This window comes from Ornithodoros turicata, chromosome 8 (genome assembly GCF_037126465.1).
Source record: "Ornithodoros turicata isolate Travis chromosome 8, ASM3712646v1, whole genome shotgun sequence".
NCBI classification, from domain to species: Eukaryota; Metazoa; Arthropoda; class Arachnida; order Ixodida; family Argasidae; genus Ornithodoros; species Ornithodoros turicata.
Window position 1 is genome coordinate 21,569,879 of NC_088208.1, and position 6,693 is coordinate 21,576,571.

Below are 6,693 nucleotides of genomic sequence, written 5' to 3' on the forward strand. Positions count from 1 at the left end.
TTACCAAATTCACAACGCTCTTCCGTTCCACGTGCCCTCACTACATATGAGCCAGTTGAAAGTCAGAGTCAGTGGTGTGTACTATCGTTCTTTGCTTTGCGTGCGTGTCTTTACCGGTGTATGACTTCGAAGTAGATTTACACGTAATATCGAGTCCGTTCGCATCGGTGTGGCTATGTGGCTACGTGGTGTACGTGCCGCGCAGGGTAGGACAGCAGATAGCTTCGATCACCTGGGGTCCTTTCAAGCAGCGTGGAAGGGAGTTGGGACATATATATCTTTTTATTGCATCATACGCGGGTATAGGCGAGCTGCGCTACAGCTTTGGACCGACGCCAGCGCCACGCTGCGGCGGGAGCGCGCATCTATTAGCTGTATCGGTGGCGATAACTCTCTTCCGTTTCGCTGGCTAAGACAGGGCACCTCAATTTAGTGAAGGCGACATGGACCTGGGGAACAATATATAGCACAAGTACGTATCCACATGGAACGTGCGATTCAAAGGATAAACATTTTCGATATTCGAATTCTGGTCAAACTTGTGCCCTACACGGACGACATCTTTTTAAAGGTACTGTAAAGCAGCAGGCTAGCTGCTAATATTGGCAGTGGCATTTGAAAGCTTATTCAGAAAGAAATCCACACTGCAAATTTTATGTGCGACAGAAAACTCTAAATATTTTTTAATCACGACTGAAATTGCGGTGAAAAGACGAGGGGCGACGCCTGGTGGGTACCAATCACCTATTCCTCGAGCAACAGTGTTACATGTCCCCAACCTTGTATCGGCTAAGTCATGGGCTAAGTAGCCGGCTTCACGAACTTTCTTTGAAAAGGTTGTTCAAACGAGATAGTTCCTGCCATATATTATCTCAAAATGCAAGAACATCATGGAAATGAGTAACAAACTGTCAGCAGAAACACCATGCGAGTCACCCTCGCAAAAATGCACCACGTCAGGCAAGCCGACGTGGTGATGGTAGCCTTCCACAGATGCCGCTGTACACTCCCATTGTTATTGGCATGTTTATGTTCGCCGCCCTACAAGGAGGAACTGCGGAATTCGTGTCGGGTCTTAGACACAGGGTTGCCCGTAATATTAAATCTGAATTTTCTAATAAACTAGGAGGTGGATTTGAACAAAATTTGTGGCGTTTGTATACTGAGCACCCAGGCTGTCAAATGAGCCAGCAGTATAAAATTGCATGCCTGCTGCTTTACAGTACCTTTAAGAAAAAATATTCCCTGGAACAGCACCGCAAAGGATACTGCACCGACAACCGTTTTATAGACCGCGTGTTCAAACACACGGTCCACATATTCCACATGTGTTTTATGCTGACAAATTTAATTAGCCCTGTGCTAAAAGTAATGTGCTGTGATGCGTGTTCTAAAGCAATAGTTTTTTTAGTCCCTCAGTTTAGGAAATAGGGGTTCTTGGTATGCCAATTGCCCAATATGCAGAACATTGCCTGATACGGATTGCCATTTCCGGCCTCGGTAGCTCAGTTAGTAGGCGCAGGCTTGCTGAGTACTCTAGGTGCTCAAAATTATCCGCAGTCCTATACCACGCTGCATGTGCAGCATGCAGCCGTACAGTAGACCCTCCGTACGTGTAAATTTCGTAGTTATTATTTAGTGTAGTGTGTTAACACATGCAAGCCCAAAAAATTCAGGATAGACGATTTCAGCCGTACCTTAGTGCGAACACAACACACTCGCCGCCTCGCTCTGCAGCAAGACTATGCGCGCGCTTTCCGCGAGAGGCGCCTCTAGCGAACCGCAGGTCGCCTATGCTACCTTCAGGAACCGTCACGGAATACATGTACAGTCAAACTCCTTTATAGCGAACACCTTTTTAACGAAAATACCACTACAGCAATTTTTTTGCGATCCCGCTGCAGCCCTATAGGTCCAATAACGGACATCCTTTTTAACGAAAATACCTTTACTGCAATTTTTTTCTTTTTTTTTTTTTTGCTGTTCCCTGAGTTTAGTTGTAAAGGAGTTTGACTGTATTTCCTTTGGTAAGCGCTAATTTAGTGAGAAATTTGTTTTGCAAAACGGCGCTCAGAGGCGATAAGTTCGCCCAGCGGCTCCTCGCGTCTCGTGACGTCCAGTGACTGAGGACTCTTCATTGGTCACAATCATCTGTTAGTGAAAGCGACCAGTCGAGACGCGAGAGGGGCGGCGCAAAACGCAACTGCAAAAAGAAAGAAAGAGAAACGATGAAAATTAATGTTCTGAGGCTGGAACACATAATAAAGAAGAAAAGGGAAGTCGCTCTCATCAGTATAGACGTCTACCTAAGAAACGTCATCATGACGTTGGTAGACACACCGAAACCAAAAGAAATCGGAAGGGGAGAGCTGGGTTCCACGAATGGGCAATTGTTCACTGCCTCCTATTGAAAGAAAAGTAGGACCGAAGGTCGCGTCCTGTTCAGAGACCATCGTAATCCCCTCAAGACCGTGGCTTTCGGGCGCGACCTTGTTCGCCACTAGCTTTGAACGTATTTCAACTCTACCAAACTCGTGGCGCTGTCGGACATTATGATGTCATTTGTTTACAAACATGTAGAGGTCTATTGAAAGAAAAGTAGGACCGAAGGTCGCGTCCCTTGCAGGGAAATTCGTAATCCCCTCAAGACCGTGGCCTTCGGGCGCGATCTTGTCCACCCGGTTCAGTGGTTCAACTCTACCAAATGGACCATTTCCGACAACGCGTATGCGCATGCCCAGCCCTTGAGTCCGCCATTTTTGAGCGGAAAACATCGCCATGGACCCACCTGCGGGCGACTGTCATGTTCATTGTGGGCAGATAATCGGTTTCAAGGTTACGCGGACGATTGAGGTCCGGTAATGAGTACAATACGCTTTCCCTCTTTCCGCATTCTTCTTCCAATCTTCTTTGGCTACTTTCCCACGCAACGTGCGTGCCAGTTCGTAAAGCGTCACCATTATTAGAGGGATAGACACGACGTTCGACATTCCGCCGCCAGGGGCGACGCGAATATGGAAAAGGTCCATTGAGCTTTTTTTCACGACTGCCTATACGCATGCGCATGACCTTGAGGCGCCGGAGAGTGCTATTCCCGTCTTCACTAGATGGCGCAGTATTGGGACGACAGAAGTGGGGACCAGTGGGGAGACTGCATGAAGGGCGCGAGCTCGTCGGTCCCACACCGGACCGGTTTTGGACCTATGTGCTACACACGTGGATTTCTTTTCACGCGCTCCGAGCGTAGTTCGCTGGACAGCCGCTATGATACAACGCCTATGTTTAGAAATATCCATTGGTGGCGCTGTCGAACAATATGACGTCATTTGTTTACAAACAGGGAGGGGTCTATTGCGCTCCAGAATTACGCGGTGCACTCGTAGTTTTTGTGCGAATGTAGTTCGCAGGGCTTGTAATGCTAACCTCTAGTTCTTCCGACATATTTGTTCTCCAGTCTTTCCATGCTCATTTAACGTGCGCCGGAACTCTCCCACACACTGTTTACTTCCTCCACTTTACTATCGTCCTCAGCCGGGATCGAACCCGCGATCTTGAACTCAGCAAGACCGTGAGTTAGTCGACACCGGAGTATGAAAGGCGCCCCTCGTATTATGGGCCTATTTCTGCGTTTGGCTTTAGAGGTCACGTATTTTTTAGAACAGAACCAAGGCAATATGACAACACCGGAGCACAAAAGGTGCCCTCGAATAGACCTCGTATTGCCTTTTCGTATTGCCAACTGTAGGGTGGAACAAACGAAAGCTTGCCCACATCACAATTCAAAAATATAATTTTACAATTTTAGAAAAGCAAGCGCGACCTGTCGCACGCAAGGGATCATGGGAACTTAGAGCGCCTCAAAGCATTACAAGACAACCAGAGGCGGAGGTAGAGGAAGAACAATAACATTTACGGTGTGCGCAGGAGCAGTGTCAGTCGGGGTAACCCAACCGAAGCAGGCGACAGAGCAATGTCCCTCAAAGTTCCCATGCTGCTTTGCGCCGCGGGCTTGATGACGCGCGCACCTTTTTAAAATCGTCTATTAGCATATTACCTGAGGTTTTGTTCTAACAAAAATATACTAAGTCTACCAGAAATATTTCACGCTTGAATAGTGCACCATTGAGTGCACAACAACATATGCGTTGATTTGCTTCTGATCCTTCTGATGAATTGAATGAAACACACTGTGACCCCCTGTGCGGCAGCCTTCTTCAGCGCGCTGGACAGGCTAGGAACTCTACCGTTGCATTAAGCACTGGTGGGTTGGCGAAATTTGAAAAGAGACAACGTGTATAAATGATAACAGCTTCGCGAAAAAATAGCACAAGCCGGAGAACCAGTAGTAGTCATCCAGTTTTTATTGATGTTCATTTCATCAGTGCCAGATTCTATTGCCTTCAGCATTAGTTCCTCGGCCGTTCTTTCACGAATTTTCTATCGGATTCAAATTAAGAACAACTTAAAGTCGCACAGAAATCATTTTTAACACCCTGTTTTCTTCCCCAAAAAAAAACTGTTAAGTGGGCCAGTAAAATGCACCACGAGAAGTAATGCACCTCACAAAGTCATAATTATCGCAGAAATTGAATTTAAAGTACGCCGCACAAAGCGACCTTGCGCAACTTGCGGTGGTGGAGAGCAGACCCGCGCTCGCTGATTGGTTCCGAGTATCGTCTGCTAGCCAGCTGTTCAGGGCTCTGAAGAAGCATTGCTCAGGGCTCATTGCGGGGAAACTCCCGCGGGGCAATGAAATCCTCCATGCCCACGGTCACCCTTTCAATCCCTACTCCCACCCGAGAGAACATAATTATATAATTGGGTGTTTACGTCGGCGAGACAACAGAGATCATGAGCGACGCCACAGCGGTCGGTCTGTGGATTGCTTTTGCCCACCTGAGGGTTCTTTAACGCGCAATGAAAGCTCATCACAGGGCACCCCGTATTTTAACGTCCCTCGCGGAAGACGGCGTGTCTAAGCAACTTGTACCCTGCCACCAAGTTGCTGGCGTCCTCGGCCGGGTTCGAACCCGCGATCAGAAGGCGAACACGCTACCGACTGAGCCACAGAGGGCGGTCCGAGAGAACAGGTTTACCGACTGAGAAAGCCGGCTCAAAAAAAGAAAAAGACAGGCGCTGACCTCGACTGACCGCGCAGACGTTATGACGTCATAGGTCGTCCCTCTCCTCCTTGTTACACTCCGGAGGGCGAGGCGAGAGTGAACGAGCGCGGCTGGTGTTTGTGCACATTTTTTTTTTTTTTTTTTACTGGGTGCATCAGAAACTTCTGTGCTGTTTGGCAAATTGACGCATATTCTTTCATCATATGTCTTAAACTGAAAATAGTTTGGATGGCCCTGTATACTCTTTTAAGCCCGATATATGTCCACATTGCGAATAATGGTTCATGCAGTGTATTGCATTGCTGCTGTCCTCTCTTGTGTAGTCGACGTCATTGGACAGGCTGAGTCGGGTGTTGAACGGAGCGATAAAACGTACACGATCCGGTGACATACTTTTGTTGTTTATCTAGCTCTCGCCAGCTGTCGGTCTCGTGTCATGTGGCGTTCACGTTCGAGACAGCAGGTTCGGCCAACAACACGAATCCACCGAGCACGTGTACAGCATGCCTCGCCCCATGAAACTTTAAAACCTACCCTTCTACACCCTCTACCCTCTACATCAGGCTTCCGACACAGTATTACACAACCGTGCATAACATAAGACCTGTAATCGTTCTCAACCCATAGCGAGCTGTGTCAAGCTAATCTGTAACCTATCTCTCAGAAGATTAGCAGTTCGAACACAGGTATGGTATACACGTTCAAAAGGCCAATAGCAATAGTGGTGAACGTACTCGAACGCCGTAGTCGAGGTGGGCAGCCACGACAGACGCCCTGGGGGAATGTTCGTCCTGGGCCGACTTCTAAGGGAACTGTTCCGACATATGTCTCAAAGCGTCTGAGGAAAACCCAGGAAAAACCCCAGACAGCAACCCTGAAAGTGTCTCTCTCCTTCGCACGTAAACACACGAAGTCAGCAGGATGACATGCAATCGCCGCAGACGATTTCAAACACAGGCTTCCTGTAGCTAATACAAGTGGCTCCCCATGGGGTTGATGGCAGTTCGTCACTATGGCTACGGCTGCAGAAAATTCGGTCGTGATTGGCCATGTGATTGGCAGACTCTTAATTGTCACGTCACGACGTTTAAGCGATCAGACTTTGTTTCTAGGCGGTGTTGGTGTATCCTGCGCTGGGCGGCATCAGGATCGCAATCGCCAGTCCGATCATCATCGTCATCATTCATATTAGACCCCCCAGCTATGGGGTAGTGTTCCACTCCTACAGTGGAAAACCTCCCTACTTCATCGTCAAAATATAATTGTTGTTGTTGTTTCGCTGCGGCGCAGCCACAAGATATTCCGTATAGCAGACGACAGGAAAAGACGCAGACGGTGTCGTCTGCTAAGTGCGAATCAGGCCATTCCCGATATTCCGACACCGTGCGGATGCTCAACGTAACCCGCGGAACTTCTGCCTCGTGGGCAGTTTTTTTGTTCCCCCTTCCACTGGAATATTCAACGGGAACATCGCGCGTGTGAACACACGGATACGTACTCGACCGTCAAAGTAGTTCTTATCTGTCTGTATAGCGAACTGTCACGGTGTCCCGTACACTCCTACACCGTT